Genomic DNA, 22,012 nt, shown 5'->3' with positions numbered 1-22,012 from the left:
CAGATGCTTCGGACTTCACCTGGGGAGCACACATGGCAGGAAAATGCATTTAGGGCAAGTGGACCACAGACCAGATGCATCTTCACATCAATCGAAAAGAGATGTTGGCTGTTCAAAATGCCCTAACAGCTTTCAAGGACCTTCTGCATCCAGGACAACTATTAATAAAGACAGACAACACCACAGTAATGTGGTACATAAACAAGCAAGGGGGCACTCATTCTTATCCCCTATGCAGGCAAGCCATGACCTTGTGGAACACAGCTCTAACGTATCAAGTTCACCTGCAAGCACAATTCCTGCCAGGAAAGAAAAATACTCTGGCAGATGATCTAAGCAGAAATATCATGGACTCTCACGAATGGAAATTGAATCCACAAATTTTCAGCATGGTAACGCAAAAATGGGGATGCCCAGACATAGATCTTTTTGCCTCCCCACTAAATTGCCAGCTACAAAAATTCTGCACAAGGACTTATCACAAACAAGCATGGAAAGTGGGTGCTCTTTTGTTCAGCTGGAAAAACCTAAAAGTTTATGCCTTCCCGCCACTGCTTCTTCTTTCAAAGGTACTCCTAAAAGCCACACAAGAAAAACCACAGATGATCCTGATTGCTCCAGACTGGCCACGCCAGCACTGGTACCCTATCTTAAGGAACTTAGCTCAAGGCCCACCTTGGATTTTGCCTCAAATTCCACACCTTCTGACTCAACAAAACAGTCAGATCCTGCACGGTCAGCTCAAAACCCTAAACCTGGCTGCATGGCAGATTCATTAGTCAAACAGGGAACACCTCTCTCTATAGCTGTTATGGATGTCATTTTGGAGGCCAGGAGGCCTAGCACCAGGAAAGCTTACTCAGAAAAATGGAAGAGATTCTGCGCCTGGAACCAGGCTGAAAGCCTTGACCCTCTTGTTCCAAACATTCCTCAGATTTTACAATACTTAACTGAGATGCCGGACAGAGGCCTATCCTTCTCATCAGTTAAGATCCACACCTCTGCCATTTCAGCACATTACAACACTGATCCTCCTTTATTCTCTCATCCTTTGCTAAAGCAGTACCTCAGAGGAGCTAAAACCATAAGACCACCCCAGAGAGCACCAACACCCACTTGGGACCTCAATTTTGTTTTGGAAAAACTGACTCTGCCACCTTTTGAGCCAGCCAATACAGCCGATCTAAAATTTTTATCATGGAAAACAGCTCTGCTCCTGGCAGTAACTTCAGCACGAAGAGTCTCAGAGCTACAGGCATTAATGGCAGTGGAACCGTTTATAATTTTTCATCAGGACAGGGTTTCTTTAAGGACAAACCCTACCTTTATGCCAAGGTGGTATCTAGTGTGGCTCTTAACCAAACCATCCATTTGCCAACTTTTTATCCAAACCCTCAGAATAAAGGGGAGAAACTTCTGCATTCTTTGGACATACACAGGCAGCTACACTTCTACTTGGACAAAACAAAAGCTTTCAGGAAAACTGAGCAACTGTTTGTAGCATATGCTGCAGGATCACAGGGCAAGGGTATCTCAAAGCAGACTATATCCAAATGGATAGGACACTGTATTCGTTACTGCTACACACAGCATGGAAAATCAGTCCCAAATAACATTAGGCCACATTCCACCAGGGCAACAACCACTTCAGCAGCCTTTCTCAGAGGAGTACCTACCAAGGAAATTTTGGAGGCTGCAACTTGGAGTTCAGTGCACCAAGCATTACCACCTGCCTCTTTACTCTAAATCCAGAGCAGGATTTGCCACTGCAGTTCTGCAGGGCCTCATAGCCAATCCTAACTCTTTATAGACCAGCCACCCAACCTTAGCTTTGTGATTCTACCCAAGTGTAATGACTGCAGCAGTGTAACACGATGAACATAGTACAGTTTTGTACCTACCATAAATGTAGATGTTCGAGTGTTCACACTGCTGCAGTCCAGATTACCCTCCCTCCATCCCCTCTGAACTAACTGGACTTATCTATACCTTTCTATCCTATACAACCTTTGTGGTGTATTTGTAACTGAAAGTATTGTTCTTATTTTATATGTATATTTTTTATTAGCCAAAATGTATTGCCTACCTACTTGGGGGCACCTGACATCTGGGGCAAGAAAAACTGAAGAAAATGGCGTCGGATGCATCTTATATACCCCTGGCGTACTGACGTCAGGGAAGAAGTGACAGCAACTGACGCCGGACCAAGACTTTGGAACTCTGGCCGACTGCGGGACCGCCTGATGGCAGGATAACCCAAGTGTAATGACTGCATCTGTGTGAACACTCGAACACCTACATTTATGGTAGGTACAAAACTGTACTGTAAAGCTAAATCTATGCAAACTGTTAAAGATTGTTTACACGTTCAGCCTCCTAGATTTAGTAGGCACTGGTCCTCTAAGAATTTGTCCTTTCCAGCCTCTTCCAGGTCTTTTCAGGCCAAACCCAGACACAGCAAAAACCCCAGGTTTCAATCCCAGGGGACTCCCAGAACTAAGCAGTGGGGGGGGCCTCCACTTCCAAGTCTGTGAATAATAAGACTCCCCCTATGGTAAACTGTCTCAATGACTTCCTTTTAAAATTTCCAAGCACTCATCATCTGACTGCCCCTTTGGGGGGAAGATTGCTCTTCATGCAAAGAATTGGGAACTCATTACCCAGGACAAATGGGTTTTAAATATTGTGTCCCAGGGATACAGATTTCACTTCCACACGCTGCCAACACCAAGTGGGTGGCTAGACCTACCCCCAAATCAGTGGGCAGAGGCCCAAAAACAAGTACTTTCTCTCTTAAGCATGGGGGCTATTCAACTGGTACCAGAAGAGGAAAAGGGACAAGGTTTCTACTCGAGACTTTTCCTGGTACCCAGAAAAGACAATTCATGGTGTCCTATCCTGGACCTGTCTACTCTAAACACCTTTTTGGTGATTCCAAAATTCAAGATGCTGGCTCTTCACCAATTACTTCCTGTGCTAGCCAAAGATGCCTGGTTGGCAGCACTAGATTTAAAAGAAGCATACATGCACATCCCAATCAGGGAATCTTGCAGAAGATACTTACGCTTCAAAGCAGGCTACATGCACTATCAGTTCACTGCACTGCCCTTTAGCTTATCTACTGTGCCCAGGGTATTCACAAAGTGCCTGGCTCCAGTTATTGCATTTTGCAGATAAAGAAATATTTAAATATAGCCATACCTGGACGATTGTCTAATTCAGGTAGAAATCCAGGACATACTTTTGAATCATCTGGCCTTTGTAAAAAGGGTTCTGACTTGTCTGGGGTACACCATAAATGAAAAGAAATCACACCTGGTACCCTGTCAACAAATTATATTCCTGGGAGCAAGCTTGAATACAACTTCCCAGATGGCTTACCTCACGCCAGTAAAGCAAATTCATTTGACAACCTACTTCAAAAAAGTGGCCACAAAAACCCTGCTATCTGCAAGACAAATACTGCAAGCCTTGGAGTTCATGGCCTCCTGCATTTTTCTAATTCCATATGCAAGACTGCATATGAGGAAACTACAGTGGTATCTAAAAAGCCTATGGTGTCAACATTCTCAAAACCTAGAAACAATGATTCCTATCATACCTTGCCTATGCCTAGAGTTCCTCAGAGGCCTGCCACCAAAACAAGGGACTACCTTTCACACCACCCCCTGCCACCCAAACCCTAACAACAGATGCATCAAACTATGCATGTGGGGCTCACCTGGCAGGGAAGTGCATTCAGGGCAAATGGAACCCAAGTCAAATGCACCTGCATATCAATCAAAAAGAAATGTTAGCTGTACAGACTTCAAGGACCACATTCTTCCAGGACAACTAATGGTAAATATGGACAACATCACTGTCATGTGGTACATAAGCAAGCAGGGGGGGGGGGTGCACATTCTTACCCTCTCTGCAGACTAGCCATGGCATTGTGGAACACAGCCTTGAGCTACCAAGTGCACCTACAAGCTCAGTTCCTGCCAGGAAAATTAAATACACTGGCAGACTGAATAAGCAGAAACCTCATAGACCCACACGAGTGGACACTGGAACCAAAGATTTTCAACATATTGACAAGCAAATGGGAGAGAACAGATATAGACCTGTTTGCCTCTCCCCAGAACTACCAATTGGACAAATTTTGCACAAGGACTCCCCACAAACAAGCCTGGAATCTGGATGCTCTGTCCTTCAGCTGGAAAAACCTATCAGTCTATGCCTTCCCCCCTCTGCCTCTGCTCTCCAAAGTACTACTAAAAGTCAAACAGGACAAACCAAGGATGATTTTGATTGCTCCAGATAGGCCGCGCCAATGCTGGTACCCCCTCCTGTGCAGTGTGTCACGGTTATCTCCATGGCACCTGCCTCAGACTCCTTCCCTGCTGTCTCAGCAGGAGAACCAGATTCTGCACCCTCAGCTTCCAACACTGAACCTTGCAGCCTGGCTAATTACTTAATCTCTCCTTTACCATCCCTCAGCAAACCTGTGATGGATATCATCTTAGAGGCAAGGAGGCCTAGTACTAGAAAATCTTGTGCTGAAAAATGGAAAAGATTCTGTGCCTGGAACCATTCTCAAGGGATGAGCACAGCAGCACCTAATTTATCTCAGATTTTACAATACTTAACTGAGATGCTTCACAAGGGCCTGTCTTTTTCCTCCATTAAAATCCATGCCTCAGCCATTTCAGCTCATTATAACACAGAACCTCCCCTCTTCTCTCATCCACTGCTCAAGCAGTTCCTCAGAGAGGCCAAAAATTTGAGACCACCCAGGAGAGCTCCAACCCCAGCCTGGGACCTTAACTTTGTCTTGGAGAAACTCACTCTACCTCCTTTCGAGCCAGCTGCTACTGCAGACTTAAAATTTCTGTCTTGGAAAACAGCTTTCCTTTTAGCAATCACTTCATCTAGAAGGGTACCTGAATTACAGGCCCTTATGGCAGTGGAACCTTTCATCATCTTTCATGCGGACAGGGTGTCCCTCAGAACCAATCCATCCTTCATGCCCAAGGTGGTATCCAGTGTGGCTCTTAATCAGTCCATTCATTTGCCAACCTTCTTTCCCAATCCACAGAATAAAGGGGAACGGATACTGCATTCCTTAGATGTGCACAGACAACTTAGATTCTACTTGGACAGGACTAAACCTCAAAGGAAATCTGAACAACTGCTGGTAGCATTTGCTGCAGGGGCAGAGGGGAAGGCTATTTCAAAGCAAACCATTTCTAAATGGATAAGCCATTGCATTCATTTCTGCTATAGGCACCATGGAAAACCTATCCCACAGGGGATCAGACCTCACTCCACCAGGGCTGCATCTACCTCTACAGCCCTTCTCAGAGGCGTCCCTACCAGGGACATCCTAGAAGCTGCTACCTGGAGTTCTGTGCATACTTTCACCAAGCATTATCATTTGCCAGTTTCTTTAAATCCAGAGCTGGCTTTGCCACTGCAGTCTTGCAGGGCCTTATAGCTGGCCCTAATGCTATCTAAACTCCTCCTCCCAACCATAGCTTTGGGAATCTACCCAAATGTAATGACTGCAACAGTGAAACATGAAGAACATAGTACAGTTGTGCACACTTACCATAAATGTAGATGTTCGAGTGTATTCACTGTTGCAGTCCTGGTTACCCTCCCTCCAGCCCCCTAACTTCTTTTGGGTATACCTCTACTTTCCTTGACTATGCTTAAAAGCCTTTTTGGTGTATTTGCTTTTTTGTTGGAGATATATCTTTGTGCTTTTATGTTTAATTGCTTCCCATTAGGGGAGCACATGACATCTGAGGCAAGAAAAACTGATATAATGGCGTCTGCTGCATGTTTTATACCCCTGACGACCTGATGTCCTGACGTCATGGAAGAAGGGACAGCAACCGACGCAGGACCCAAGACTTTGTTAATCAGGCCGACTGAGGGCAACCTGCAAGCAGATAACCCAAATGTAATGACTGCAACAGTGAATACACTTGAACATCTACATTTATGGTAACTGTACACAACTGTACTTTGTTGGGATATCTTTGTCGCTAAATTCTTTCGCTCTCATTCTCCGTATTTCAAAATGGCTTCGATAAGCCATCCGACTACCGATCTTCCAAAAAAAAAAAAGTAAGGATAAAGACAGAGACAGACTGCATAGGTCCAAAACTGCTGACGATGCTTCTGATAAGCTAGTTGCCAGTCCTCCAGTACTCAGTGAGGCGCCTTCGTAGCCCCTGATACCCACTTCTACAGATTCGCAGGCCTCTGCTGAGACCCATTCGGAGTCTGGTATGCCGAGATGCTTCTTCAGCTATTGAACCTGCGGATGTCTCTACCTTGGATGGGTCCGGAGCCGCTGTGCAGGCACCGGCTTATGAGGGTGTATTCCGACCTACCGATGTTCATATTAAACCGACAACATTGTTTTTAGCTAAAACTACTGAGTTTCTCAGGCCCAGAGTTTGCAATACTCCTAGAAAACCGACGACCAAAGCGCATGCTCAAGCTCCCATGCCACAAAAACAAATGCTTAGAATGGCTGAAAGTCTTATTACTCTAATTAGGGGAAGCCAGCCTTCCCCTGCTAAAAGACAAAGAATTGAATTTCCTTCTGATTCTACAGACCAGGAGTCCGATGACTCTGACCCTTCTGATTATCAGGAACATACCCTTATCTACCTATGAGGATTCAGATGCAGAGGAATCCATTCCCTCTGCCTCCCCTCCAGAGGATTTTTCTTTTGGTGAAACTTTGCATACCTTAAAGAGCATTTCCGCTGGGAATGCCAGGACTATCCTCAGTCCAAAAAGCGACTCAGATAATTTTTAGATTTACCTCAGCACTGGCCTCTAGCTATACCCCCTGTCCTGGATATTGTAGATGATGTCTTCATGGAATCCAGTCTTACTCCTGGCACTTTACCACCAGCCTCTAGAAAACCTGACAGGTACTACAGAGTACCTGACTCTCACAAATTTCTCTTTAAGAATCCTACTGCGGATCCAGAGACCATTTCCCAGGGACCTATAGGCATTAAGGCTACTGCAGCCAAAAACTCTACCCCTTCAGACAGGGATTCAAGAGCTTTAGACAAATGGGGTAAGAAGGTATATACCTCTGCAACTCTTGCCATCAGGGCTTTGAATTGCCAGTTTCACATGTTGAAGTACCAGCAACATATTATGGAACTAATTAAACAAAAAATGGTGTTGCTTACAGATTGTGCAGAAAATAAAGATTTATAATGTTATTGCTGGGTGTTATATCCCACCAGGCAATAACATTACTAAACTAGAAAGCCTACTAGACTGGATGTCCACCTGTCTCCCACAAGAAACCATACTATTAGGCGACTTTAACATTGGCTGGTCTGATTGCACCAGCCAAACCCCCACAGCCTACATTAACCTTCATGGGTTCTCCCAAATGATAACTGACCCCACTAGAATTGACAAGAATTGCAAACGCCAGTCTATACTAGACTGGATTCTGCTATCTGACCCCACTCAAGCACAACAATCAGGCTGTCTTCCAGAGAGTCTGAGTGACCACCAAGCAACCTACATAATTAGGAACAGACCACACCATACTCACCAACCTATACTCAGGGTAATACGGAACAAAAGATCTTTTAAACCTACTGAATTTACCAATGCAAGTAAATACTGCAGTTGGACCCCACTAAAACAACTACCTATAGACAAAGCTGTACAGTACTTTAATTCAACATTCCTAAAGATTCTAAACCAGCACGCACCCTCTAGAACCATTAGAATCAAAACCAAATATGCCCCATGGCTAACAAAAGATACCAAAACATTAATGAAAGAAAGGAGCAAATCCTGGTTACAATTTCACAAAGTCAAAACTGCTTCATTGAAACAAAACTATCAAGAGCTTAGGAACAAAGTCAAAAAACAAATAAAAATAGACAAAACTAAGTACTATAAATCCATGCAAGAAAAACACGCTCATAACCCTAACAAATTCTGGGCTACAATAAGCAACTTACTGCACCCAAGATAATCCTCCACCCCCCCACCTGTATTACCAACTAAGCACGATAACATCCCCACTCAGTTTAATAAATTTTTTACTGAAACTGTCCAAGCCCTAGCCAACACCCAAAATAATACTAATGCTCCCAAATCTAGAGAAACCCCCAGCCATACCAGCTCAGTAGACCACCTCTCTTAACTTCTCCCTGCACCTAGTATCTACAAATACAGTCGCTAAACTCCTCAAAAAACTGAAGCCAACCGCCCTAGCAGTTGACAACTTGCCAGCAGACTTTCTTCAAATGGTATCAGAAGTAATAGCCTACCCAGTTTCCATCCTTATTAATAGATCAGTATCAGAATGTAAAGTTCCCAACTTATGGAAAATATCCCACATCATACCATTGCATAAAGGAGGCAAATCACTTGAACTGACCAACTACCGACCCATAGCTATTCTTTCTCCCCTATCTAAAATAATGGAAAGAGTTGTGCATTCTCAAGTAATGAAATTCCTCCAACAAAACGACTTACTAGCCAAATCACAGCACGGCTTCAGACCCTACCACAGCACCACAACAGCACTACTCTCTTTCACTGATATTGTCAATAATCATAGAAACAACGGTCTATTTACAGCCTCCATATTCCTAGACTTATCCAAAGCCTTTGATACGCTTAACTACTCAATGCTCTTAGACACTGTAACTACCCTTAAGATAAGTCCCCCCACCAAATCATGGTTCAGTAACTACCTATCCAATCGACAGCAAGCAGTCCTATGGCAAGGTCAACTCTGCCCTCTATTACCAGTAGCCATAGGCGTCCCACAAGGGTCCATCCTAGGTCCACTGATGTTCTCTCTTCACTAACCACATAGCCACAGCCTCTCTCTCAGCCTCAGTAGTGCAATATGCAGATGATACCACTATCATATGTGCTGCCTCCACCCTAAATGAGCTCCAAACCATAACTCTGAACAACTTCTCACAAATAGGGTCCTGGTTTTCTAAAATCAAACTGATACTAAACCCTAAAAAGACAAAACTCATTCTCTTCAGTCCAGGAAAATCTCCGCCTACAAACAGCAGTTTTACTATAAAATCAAAGGAAAACATAATAATCAGCCCAACCACCTACACTAAACTCCTAGGAGTAGAAATTGACAACAACCTGAAATTTGACATACATATAGCCCAAATAATAAAAAAGTCAACAAAAAGCTGGGTCTCCTTTATAGGAACAAACAGTTCCTCACCAAACATACCAAAGCCACTATTGCAAGGACACACCTCATATCTATCCTGCTTTTTGCCTCCACAGTATTTACTAACTTACGTCACAGCGAACTAAGCAAAATGGAATCCTGTTATAACAGGATTGCAAAATTTGCCTGTGATGCATCCTATAGATCACATCACTGCCCTGCCCTCAGGCAACTCAACTGGCTTGAGTTACCACAACTAGTCTTCCTCAACCAACTCTCAATAGCACACAAAATCTACTACTTTCCAGAAAACATCCCAGCACTCCAGCAATTAATTCATCCCTACACTTCCACTCGTACCTTAAGATCCAATAATCAAAATCTAGTCACTGTCATCAAACACAGAAATACAGCTGGTAAATCTCTCTTTGCTTGTTCCATTGCCAATAACTGGAATTCACTCCCAAGTCAATTAACTTCAACCGCATCCCCCCTCCAATTTAAAAAAAACTCCTCAAAACCCATTATCTAGGAAACTGGCTATGCCCATGTTTCTCCCCTGGTTGATCGACTCACTGTGCTAGTGTCCGCTTCTTCTTCCTAGCCAATCCTAAGGTCAGTCTAATGCCGATTGAACAGCTAACTGAATCTTTCACTCCTCCCTCTAACACTTGCTCTCTTTCCTCTCCTCTCTTCCTTCACTCTTGCAATTTTCAACCTCCAGCATTGCTTCTAGCCAATATTGCCAACAGTGGTGAATGAAGTATACAGTGAATGCATATATCTAGACTTAAACTTCAGCTATTCTTATGTCAAGAACACACTCTGTATTACTGCTATGTGAAGTTTCTCAACCAAAACTCCACAGAATATGTACAGACTAGCTAATAATGTCAACCATCATGACTGTGTGAAAGTATGAATGTATAGCTAAAATAGTTTATGTCCTCTAATGTCAATTCAATGATTTATGTTTGTATCTTATTTGATGTGTGAAATTGTGTATGAATAACTAAACTAGTATATGAGCTCTATTGTGAATGCATAGTGTAGTTAAACTACTATATAAGCTCTATTGTCATGTCAACAATTTATGTTTTTGTATCTTATTGTATGTGGAGCTTTTCTGTCCGGGCCTCCACTGAAAACGGACCTCTGTCAAGCCGGGACTCCCCAGGTTAACAAATGTAAAATAAAATAAAAAAAATAAATACAAGAGTTAATGCATTCTGCAAACCAAGTTAGTAAACATACTTTGCAGTGTGGGTTTGATGCCTTAGAAGCATCTTGCAGGGTGGCTGTCACTGGGTCTGTACTGATAAGGCATGCTTGGCTGAAGGAACAAATCTTGCCAGACCATGTCAAAGCAAAATTACTAGTTACTCTATTAAATCAGGATCGTTTGGCACAAAAGCAGAAGAAGTTCTTAAAAAGATGGAGGAAAAAGTTAAATCTATGCAAACTGTCAAAGATTTCTTACAGGTGCAGCCACATAGATTCAGTAGGCATTGGCCTTCTAAAAACTGGTCCTTTCCAGTCCCTCCCAGGCCTTCTCAGTCCAAATCCAGGAGAAACAGACCACCAAGACTGCAGTCTCTGGGTATGCAGAGATGTAAACAATGGAGTGCTCCCATCCCTAAAACACGGAGTGGTAAGCCCACCCCCCTTATGGAAAAACTTCACAATGACTTTTCATTTATTCCCAGCCATGCCCAAGTACTTGCACCCCTAGGTGGAAAACTTGGCCGTCACGCAAAAAACTGGATGTCCATTACTCTGGACCGATGGGTTCTAAACGTTGTATCCCAGGGATACAGATTCTACTTCCATTCACTGCCAGCCCCTAGCGGGTTGCCAGACCTTCCTCCAAACCAGTGGGCAGAGGCTCAAAAGCAACTTCTTTCACTTCTCAATATCAGGGCTATTCAACCTGTCCCACTAGAACATTGGGGACAGGGTTTATACTCCAGACTGTTCCTTGCACCCAAAAAAGAGAGCTCTTGGTGCCCTGTCCTGGATTTTTCAATTCTCAACACCTTTCTGGTGGTCCTAAAATTCAAAATGTTTACACTGCAATAGCTTCTTCATATGCTAGCCAAGGATACCTAGTTAGTCACCCTAGACTTAAAAGAAGCTTATCTGCACATCCCCATAAGGGAGTCTTGCAGGAAATATCTACATTTCAGGGCAGGCTCTATACACTATCAGTTCTCTGCACTTCCCTTTGGATTATCTACTGAGCCCAGAGTATTCACAAGGTGCCTGGCTCCAGCCATTGCATACTACAGACAGAGAAATATTCAAATTTACCCATACTTGGATGATTGCCTGATTCAGGTTGACAGTCAGGAGTTGCTACTTCAGCACCTGGCATTTGTAAAAAGACTCCTAACTTCACTGGGGTAAACCATCAACAAAAAGGAATCACAACTGGTGCCCAATCAAAACATTCTATTCCTGGGAGCAAGCTTGAACACAACTTCCCAGATGACATTCCTCACTCCAGAAAAGCAGGTCTATTCGACAAACTATTTCAGACTAATGGCCACCAAAACTCAGCTATCTGCAAGGATAATACTGCAAACCCTATGGTTCATGGCTTCATGCATTCTGCTAATTCCATATGCAGGACTGTATATGAGGAAATTACAGTGGTACTTAAAAAGTCTCTGGTGTCAACATTCTCAGGACCCGGAAACAGTGATTCTTATCATACCTTGTCTAAGGACAGAGTTCCTTTGGCGGGCAGAGGCGTGCAACCACAACAAGGGACTTCCTTTCACTCGACCCCTCACCGCCCAAACCCTGACAAAAGATGCCATCAGACTATGCATGGGGGGCTCACATGGCAGGCAAATGCATTTAAGGCAAATGGAGCCCAGGACAAATTCCCCTGAATATCAAGCAAAAAGAAATGCTAGCTGTACAGAATGCTCTAACAGCCTTTAAATACCTTATCCTTCCAGGACAGCTCCTGATAAAGGCAGACAACACCACAGTTATGTGCTACATAAACAAGCATGGGGGAACTCATTCTTACCAACTCTGCAGGTTAGCCATGGCCCTGTGGAACACAGTCTTGAGCAACCAAGTGCACCTACAAGCTCAGTTCCTGCCAGGCAAACAAAATTCACTGGCAGACGACTTAAGCACAAATCTACTAGACCCACACGAGTGGAAACTGAAACCCAACTCATTCAAACTTCTAATCCAGAGGTGGGGGACACCGGAGGTGAACCTCTTTGCCTCCCCCAGGAAACACAAATTGAGCAAATTTTGCACCAGGAACCCTCACAGCAGAGCCTGGAAGGTGGATGCCCTGTCCGTTACATGGGAAAACCTCTCAATTTATGCCTTTCCTCCTCTGCCCCTCCTCTCAAAAGTACTACTCAAGATCAAACAGGACAGGCCAAGGGCAATCTTTATTGCCCCAGACTGGCCACGCCAGCACTGGTACCCACTCCTACGCAGTTTGACAGCAGTGCCACCCTGGCACCTGCACCAGACAAATTCCGTACTGTCTCAGCAGGAGGGACAGATTTTGCATCCACAACTTCAAACTCTAAACCTTGCAGCCTGGCTTATCCCCTAATATACCACCAGCAACCCTTGGCAAACAGGTGCTGGATGTCATCCTTAAGGCCTAGTACTAGGAAATCCTATGCTGAAAAGTGGAAAAGATTTTGTTCTTGGAGTCAGTCTCAAGGAAAGGACACAACCATGCCCATCTTACCTCAAATCCTTGATTACCTAGCAGAGCTGCTCCACAGAGGCCTATCCTTCTCATCCATTAAGATTCATGCCTCTGCCATCTCAGCTCATTATAATACTGAACCCACTTCCCTTTTTTCACCCTCTCATCAAACAGTTCCTGAGAGGAGCTAACAATTGAAGACCCCCTAGGAGAGCTCTCACCCTGGCCTGGGACCTTAACTTTGTACTGGAAAAGCTCACGCTTCCCCCTTTTGAACCTGCTGCTTCAACAGAGTTAAAATTCCTCTCTTGGAAAACAGCCTTACTACTAGCCATTACTTCAGCAAGAAGAGTGTCTCAGTTACAGGCACTAATGGCTGTGGAACCCTTCAATCTGAAGTTGTTAATCTTCTTCCTTTTCATCACTGATGGGTTTGGTTCTGAGCCCTCAGAACCGAGTCGGCCTTATACCAATCTTGCGTGCACCAAAAACTCTGAAGCTAAGCTGCTACCCACAATGCCCTATGATCTCGTTTGCTGCACAGCCATATAGCAGCGTTTTGCCGAGCTCTCCAGCTAAGTGCTTTTTTCATAAATATTTAATAGTTTTAAAAAGTTTTTTCTTCCTTATAACTTGTTCTTGTTGTTCTATATTGCTACTGCTCTACCCACAGGTATTTCTCTCTTACCATTGTTGGTAATTTTTTTTGTATTTCTAACTTTCTACCTTTATGGTATCTTGTTACCATTGTTGGTATTTGCTTTTTCTCACCTCCATTTTTTCTCTTTCCTCTCTCTGTCCCTTGTGTGCGAGAGTGTGTTTGGAATGTCTGAAAAGAAGGGAACAACGGGATTTAAACACTGCCCTTCTTGCAGTGGGAAACTGCCGAATTGTGACCTCCATGAGGAATGTGTTTACTGTTTGGGAGTTCCGCATTTGTCAGCGAAACCCCCGTGTTATATTTGTGCTAGTTTCAGTCAGCGGACACTGAGTGAATGTCATAACAATCTTATTTTAAAGGGACATCTTGCTTCACCTTTCTCAGAGGCCATTTCTGCGACGGAGGTCTCACCCCCTCCTACTTCGGATAAGAAACTTCCTCAATCAGACCCCTCTTCTCTGGCTGGTGACAGAGGTAAAGGTCACAAGCACAAGACCCATATGTCTTCGTCTAAACACCGTTCTGCCTCCTCGGTGCCGACTACCACATTGGCTCCGAGCTCGGCACCAATGAAGTTTACAGAGGTAGCCTCGTCGGCGCCCACCCCAGCACCGACAATTACGGCACCGCCTACGTCTTCGATACCGACCAGTATTACCTCTTCGATACCGCCCGTATTATGTCTTTGATACCGATCAGTATTTCCATGTCTTTATCGGCACCGACTTCGCCCATTTCAACCCCGTTATCGGTCCCGACAATGTCCTCTGAACCATTCCTATCGTCCACTCCTATAGTGACTTCTGCTATGAGCCTGTTTATGGCTCTGACCATACTGTTATTACCTGTTGCAAAATTGGAATCGTCGATGCCATTCTGCAACACACCACGGACCCGATACTCATCCAATGTGGTCCTGTTTGCCGGACAAGCCTGCAGCCCCCTTTTGGATCGGCCTGACTCTCCTTCAGGTGCATCGGTGAGATCCACCAAGAGCCTTTCTGAATTGGATGTGGTGCAACGTTTTGATCAGCTGCTGACTACTAGGGGAATCTCAAATCCACCTAGACCCCGTTACCACTCCTGGCTTTGGGTCTATTTCTGAAGCAAACCCCTACTTACTCTCCTCTCTTGGACCCCTTGGTTCCAAGGCTCATCTATCCAATTTTTACTAGAGGGATTCCTTTCTCGGTGCTGACACAACTCTGTCTGAGGCTCCAATATCTCTTTGGGTGCCGATTCCGTCAGAACCCACCCTTCCTCAATCTCATGCTTGGGGGGGGTCGAGCCCCTGGTCTCGGTGTCGGTTCCAACAGTTATGTCAGCCCCGACTTTGGAGCAGAGGGTAACTACCACTCCAAGCTTGATTGAGGCTTCGTCTCCGGGGGCAGTCCGTCTGGAGCATGGTGTGACCCCAGTACTGATTCGGTCTTCTTCGGTTCTGGGCTCCTATTCCTCTTCGGGCGGGCCCGCTTTCCGGGTGATGGAGAGAGCACTTGCTGCCAGCAATCCTCCACAGTTGGTTATTCCCCCAGTTCCCACTGAGCCGCAGCTGCCAGAATCCACTATCCCAGGACTCTGACAGCGTAAGGCCCAAGAGACCCCTGTTCAGGGCATTTCACTTTCCGAGTCTTCTTTGGATGCTCCCACCAAAGAATCCCCTCGGAAACGGGTGTGTAAGAGGAGACACACGGACTACCTGAAGGAGTCACTCACAGAGGATACGGACTACGATAATGGGGAAAGGTCCCCATGGTCTCCCCCGACGATGTCTCCTTTGGGGACATTATGGAAATCTTGAAACAGAGGGGTGACTGGAAGTTCTCAACCCCTTCCTCAGAGGAATCCATATTCCTGCAGGCCTTTCGCTCTCGGCTTTCTACATCTTGGGTGACCCCCCCCCCCCACCGATGAGTTGGATAAACTCATTGTGCAATGGGCTTGGAAGAACCCCGACTCCACTGAGGCCATCCCCAGGAGATCAGACAAAGTGCTCTCCCCTCCAGAGGATCAACCCCATTGGTCCAGTGGCTTGCCAGTGGACGCTATGGTGGTGGCGGCTGCCACGAAAAAGGACCTTACAGAAGAGTCCTGCTGTTCACCCGCCCAACAGGACAGGTTAGGGAAGCGAGTCTTTGCATCAGCGACCTTCGCGGTTAGGTATCTGATCTTTACGGCACATTTTACGAGGCTCCAGAAAGATCTTATCTCCGAACTCTCCGGAACCCTCGCGGATCAATTATCGGATGGAGCATGAGATAAGGTTGCTTCCCAACTTGCCACCCTAGAATCCATATCTAATTCATCCATGAGGTTGCTGTCACATGCAACCGAAGGAGCAGCTAGAGCTGCGGGTGCGGGCGTAGTCATGAGACGTCACACCTGGATGCACATCTGTGACCTCACGGACTCCTTCAAGTCTTCCTTTCTAAATGCCCCTATCGAGCCCTCTGCTCTTTTTGGTGCGAAGGTCAGGGATACACTAGCCAGGTACGAGCAAGATGGGAAGACCTTGTCTGCCGTTGGCCTATGCTTTCCCAAACCTCAGCATTCATTCTCCAGGAACCAGAGGAGCGCAAAATGTGGCACAAGAAGTCTCAAGGTCCTTTCCAAGTCACACGTGATGAGGACTCCTCCAGAGGCAAGGGGGGTTCCAATAATGGAAGACGCCCCTTTCGGAGCAGAGGGGGTCCCCGGAACCAGGGCTCCAGAGATTCCTTTTCAGGTAGACCATATCAGCGCTCCTGAGGCGCTGCCCGATTGCTTTCCTCTGGAAGCAGTTGGGGCGCGTTTCTCTCTGCACCAAGATTCCTGGCTGTCCATTACAAACGATCAGCGGGTGCAGAGAATCATTACCAGAGGCTACCATATTCCACTAATATCCTATCCAAGACCTCCAGGAGGCAGCTTCCGAGATATGAAAGCTACTTCAAAAATGAGCCATCCAAAAGGTCCCCTCAGATCAGTGCGGATCAGGGTTCTACTCAAGATTCTTTCTGGTGCCAAAGGAAACAGGAGACTGAAGGCCCATTCTGGATCGCAGTCATCTAAACAAATCAGTAGTTCAGACCAAGTTCTGCATGGTCACAATTCCGTCCATCCTCCCCTATCTACAGGAGGGTGTGTGGATGTGCTCATTAGATCTCCAGGATGCGTATTACCATATCAAGATGACAAGCGCTCCAGGAGCCTTCTTCGCTTCCAGCTGGGAGCCAATCATTACCAGTTCAGAGCCCTGCCTTTCGGTCTCTCGACGGCCCTCAGAGTGTTCACGAAATGTCTGGCAGTGGTAACAGCTCATGTGAGACTTCAGGGATTCCAGGTGTTTCCATATATAGATGATTGGCTCCTCTCCACCCCCACCAAGCATCTCCTGCTCAGGGCCCTCCAGTACACCTTGCCCCTAGCGGAGTCATTAGGCATCACCATACACTTGAAGAAATCACACCTCCATCCATCACAACAACTGGATTTCATAGGGGCAATATTCAACACACAGTCAAGCCTAAATTCTCTTCCTCCCCACAGGCTTCAGAGACTCAGGGCACAAGTACAGATAATACTCCGCCAAAGCAAGGTGTCTGCAAGGGAGATTCTTCAAGCGTTAGGATCTATGGCCACAGCCATCCCCATAGTCCCCTTAGCCAGACTACACATGAGATTACAATGGCTCCTTCAGGCCCAGTGGATCCCCAGTCTTCACCCCCTGAACTAAAAGATTCTCATCACCAGCATTTGCAAACAAGATCTCCTCTAGTGGATGCATACAGATGAAAATCTTGGGTGTCATCCCTTCCAGGTTCTGCAGTCCAGCGCCACAGTGACCACAGATGCTTCCCTGATGGGGTGGGGAAGACCACTTCCAGGGGAAAAGTCAATCCAAGGCACGTGGTCCAATGTAGAGGTCTTTTTGATATATCAATGTCCTGGTGCTGTTGGCATTGCAAGCTTTTCATCCGCTTCTTCCATCCGGAATGATTGCTGTCCAGTCAGACAACATGTCCGTGGTCTGGTACATAAACAAACGGGGAGGGTCCAAGTTTTACCCCCTTTGTCGCAAAGCCATGAGAATCTGGCAGTGGGTGATAGCTTCCTGATCGCAATGCACATCCCGGAGAGCTTCAGTGTGATTGTGGACAGACTGAGCAGATGCATACTTCATTCGCACAAGTAGTCTCTCAACCAGAGTGTGGCGACGGAAATTTTCAGTTGCTGGGGCCAGCCATGCTGCAACCTTTTTGCCTCCCCTTCAAATGTAAAATGCAACAGCTACTTTGCCCTCTTTACCCCTCTTGGGGAGTCACCGAGAGACGCTCTAGTCCACGATTGGCCGATGGGTCTCCTTCATGCTTACCCTCCGATTTCTCTGATTCCCCTCATTCTACGGAAGGCGATTCAGTTGAGAAGCAAAGTGATCCTCATTACTCCTTTTTGGCCTCATCAAGTGTGGTTCCCTTCCTCCAACCTAATCTGTTATGACCTCCTTGGATCCTAGACACTCGTCAGGACATAATTTCTCACCCACAAGGGCTGACTCCTCTGAATCTGTCCACCCTCAAGCTGACAGCTTGGTTTCTCCATTTCTGTTAGTTGCCAGGCAAGAAACCCTTTCTTCACCTGTCCGGGATATTATTTTGGTTTCTCATAAGCCATCCACCAGAACACTTTACAAGGATAAATGGAAAAGATTCTCTATTTGGTCTCATAATCAGGAGTTAGACCTGTTCTCAGCCCTCGTAGCTACTATTCTTCATTATTTGGCTGAGCTGTTAGACAAAGGTGCCTCGGCTTCTACCATTCGAGTCCATCTAGCAGCCATTTCCAACTACCATAATGGGTCTGAAGGAGTACCACTTATCTCCTCTCGTCTTTGCAAGAACTTCCTCAAGGGTATTTTCCACAGCAGGCCTCCCATCAGACAGCCGGTGGAGGCATGGAATTTATTCTGGGTTCTGCAGGCTCTCTCTCTGCCCTCGTTTGAGCTGGCTGCCACCTGTGATCTAAAATTCTTATCTTGGAAATCCTTATTCCTGGTGGCTATAACTTCAGCAAGATGAATTTCGGAATTACAAGCATTATGTATCAAGAGCCCTTATTTGATCTTTCATAATGACAGAGTATCACTTCAAACTAACCCATCCTTCCTCCCCAAAGTGGTTTCGGACTTTTCCATTAACCAGTCCACTGAGCTCCTTGTGTTTTTCCCAAATTACTCGAACAAGGGAGAATACTGCATACATTCCCTGGATGTTCATAGACAATTACGCTTTTATCTGGACAGAACTAAATCATTCCGCAAGTCAGACCAAATTTACATTTCCTTTGCAGGCCCTAGAGTGGGAGGCGCAGTATCAAAAGTTGCTTTGTCTAAATGGCTCTGGGATTGTATCGCCTTCACATATTCACTTACGGAGGGATCTAAGCCGGGTCAAATCAAAGCTCACTCAGCTAGGGCTATTGCAGCATCTGTTGCCTTCCACTCTAGGGCCTCAATGGATGACATTTGTGCAGCTGCCATTTAGGCTAAGCCCCACATTTTTATCAAACGTTGCAAATTGGATCTGATCTCCAGGGGAAGAGCGGCCTTTGGCTCAATGGTTCTCAGGAATGTTCTTCCATAAGGGCCACCCAAGTTCTCCAAGTAGCTGAGGACTCGGTCCCATCAGGGATGAATAGGAAGAAGATTAACAACTTCAGCTAAAGAAGTTAGGTCTTACCATAACATTCCATCTGAGTTGTTGATCTTCTTCCAGTCATCACACCTTCCCACCGACCCCCTCCTAAGGTTCCTGGCGGATCTTCTGGGTCTTCATGGTGTAGTAGGATTTCTATGCAGAGATGGCCTCTGGCTTATTCTTTCTTCATATGTTGCATGCAAACTCGATCTGAGGTAGCTGAGCAAAGGGCATTGTGGGTAGCAGCTTAGCTTGAGAGGTTTTGGTGCATGCAAGCTTGGTATAATGCCGACTCTGTTCCGAGGGCTCAGAACCGAACCCATCAGTGATGACTGGAAGAAGATCAACAACTTAGATGGAATGTTATGGTAAGACATAATTTCTTTTTGGGTTTCCCTCAGGACTAACCCGTCCTTTATGCCCAAGGTGGTATCCAGTGTGGCTTTAAACCAATCCATACATTTGCCAACCTTTTTCCCTAATCGTCAGAATAAAGAAGAAAGGATCCTTCACTCCTTGGACGTGCACAGACAGCTCAGGTTCTACCTTGACACGACTAAACCTTTCAGAAAATCTGACCAGCTGCTAGTCAGCTTTGCTAAAGGGGCAGAGGGCAAGGCCATTTCAAAGCAAACCATTTCCAAATAGCACACTTCATTCATTTTTGCTACAAGCATCATGGAAAACCTACCCCACAGGGGATTAGAACTCATTCCACTAGGGCTACTTCAACCTCTACAGCATTTCTCAAGGGAGTCCCTACCAGGGACATCCTGGAAGCTGCAACCTGGAGTTCTGTACACACCTTCACCAAGCATTACCACTTACCTATTTTTTCTAAATCCAGAGCTGGATTTGCTACAGCAGTCTTACAAGGCCTACTAGCTGGCCCTAACACTTCTTGACTGCCTCCACCCTTCCTCAGCTTTGGGAATCAACCCAAGTGTGATGACTGCAACAGTGAAACACGAAAAACATAGTACAGTTGTGTACACTTACCATAAATGTAGATGTTCGAGTGTATTCACTGTTGCAGTCCTGGTTTCCTTCTCTCCAGCCCCCTGGCTTTCTCTATCCTTTCTACCTATCCTCTTTATGGCCATCTTTTATGGCATGGGTATTTACATTTTATTGGAGGTGTTCCACACCATGTAATAGCTTCCTATGTTGGGGGCTCCTGACATTTGGGACAGGAAAAACTGATGTAATGGCGTCAGCTGCATGTTTTATACCCCTGACGACCTGACATCATGGAAGAGGCAACAGCATCCGACACAGAAATCTCAGGACTCTGGTATTTGGGCCGACTGAGGGCTACCTGCAGGCAGATAACCCAAGTGTGAGGACTGCAACAGTGAATACACTCGAACATCTACATTTATGGTAAGTGTACACAACTGTACTTTCTAGTCACCCAAGCTGTTTAAGGTTGAAGCTGTGGTGTGTTCTAAAAGGCAGGCCAGTGGCAAACCTGGCAATGTGATTGTAACAGGTTGATAGTCTATTAAGTACAGATTTGTTTACATTGGAGAGGACGGGGAAGCATATAGAAGTGTTGAAAATAGGCGAGAGCGAGCTATGGCCATCTTAGCTGGAGGGGTTAGAAAGGCTTTTATTCTATGCAGTGACTTAAGTTTTTTATTGATGGTCTTGATTGTTTGATTTACATGTAGGTCAAATTTTAGGTTATTGTCAATAGTGACACCTAGTAGTTTTGTAGAGGGGTTGGGGGAGATTATTGTGCCATCTTTTGCATTTACCGTGAAGGTAAAAGCAGCTGACCTTTGTGTTGGTGAAAATAACAGCATTTTATTTTTTTTGGGATTTAGTAACAGTCAACGTTCAGAGAGCCAGTTTTCTATAGTATTAAAGGTTGACTGGGTAGCAGACCTCAAGTCTGTAGGAGGTGCAGCTGAGCAAATCAGGGTGGAGTCATCAGCGTATTGGATACAGCTGACATTTGGGATGACTGTATATTAATCGTTAATAAAGATGGAAAACAGTAGGGGCCTTAGTATGGAGCCTTGTACTCCAAGGGTGTTTGGTAATAGGTTATAGAGCTTGTTCTGCCAGAGAACAGCTTGTTGCCTCCCATTGAGCTAGGATGTAAACCATTGAAGGACTTTAGAATCTAGACAGAAAATTTGCAGGGTGTGAATCAAAAGTTGGTGATCAACCATGTCAAATGCCTTGGAAAGATCCAAGAAGAGGGCTGAGGATATGTGATTATTGTTACAGTTATTGCTTATAGGTTCATAAGTTCATAGGTTGATACTAGGCTATCTGCCCTAGGGCATTTATAAGCCTAGCCAGAGTGTGTTTGGCTTTTGCCACCCTTTTAGATTAGTTGACTGTGCCTCTGTATAGTAGTTCACAGAAGGTAGCCCTTTTAAGGTTAGTTTACTGTACTTCTGTCAAGCAGGGACACAGAAGAGATCCCAGGGGTAAACTTACGATCCCAGGGGTAAAATTATGATTTCCCATCCACTCGTCAAGATTTCTCTTGAAAAGGGTCAGTGAGGGGCTCTGCCTAACATGGATTGGGATTTTGTTCCACAGTGAGGGGAGCCTCTGGGATATGAATCTGTCCCTCCAGCATGTCCTATTTATATTTGTGCTGAGGTTCAAGTCCCTGGAGTGTGTAGCTCTAAGGGATTTGTATTTCCTGAGGTGAAGCATGTCCATTAATTCTGGGTTGGACATGGCTTTATATGTCAGACACAGATCGCCTCTGAGTAGGCGGTACGCAACTGAATAGAGCTGGAGTTTCTTTAGTCAAACTGCAT

The 22,012-nt window shown here is 45.4% G+C and overlaps 1 protein-coding gene across 2 annotated transcripts in view; it reads left to right on the top strand.

Moving 5' to 3' along the window:
* Positions 1–22,012, top strand: part of HEATR5A (HEAT repeat containing 5A) — a 2,570,019-nt gene that overhangs the window by 241,866 nt on the left and 2,306,141 nt on the right. The window lies entirely within an intron of this gene.

Source organism: Protopterus annectens, chromosome 6.part0 (assembly GCF_019279795.1).
Source record: "Protopterus annectens isolate FY-2018-M chromosome 6.part0, PAN1.0, whole genome shotgun sequence".
Classification (NCBI taxonomy): Eukaryota; Metazoa; Chordata; order Ceratodontiformes; family Protopteridae; genus Protopterus; species Protopterus annectens.
The sequence above is the reverse complement of the archived record's forward strand: the minus strand, read 5'-3'. Positions and strand labels throughout refer to the sequence as shown.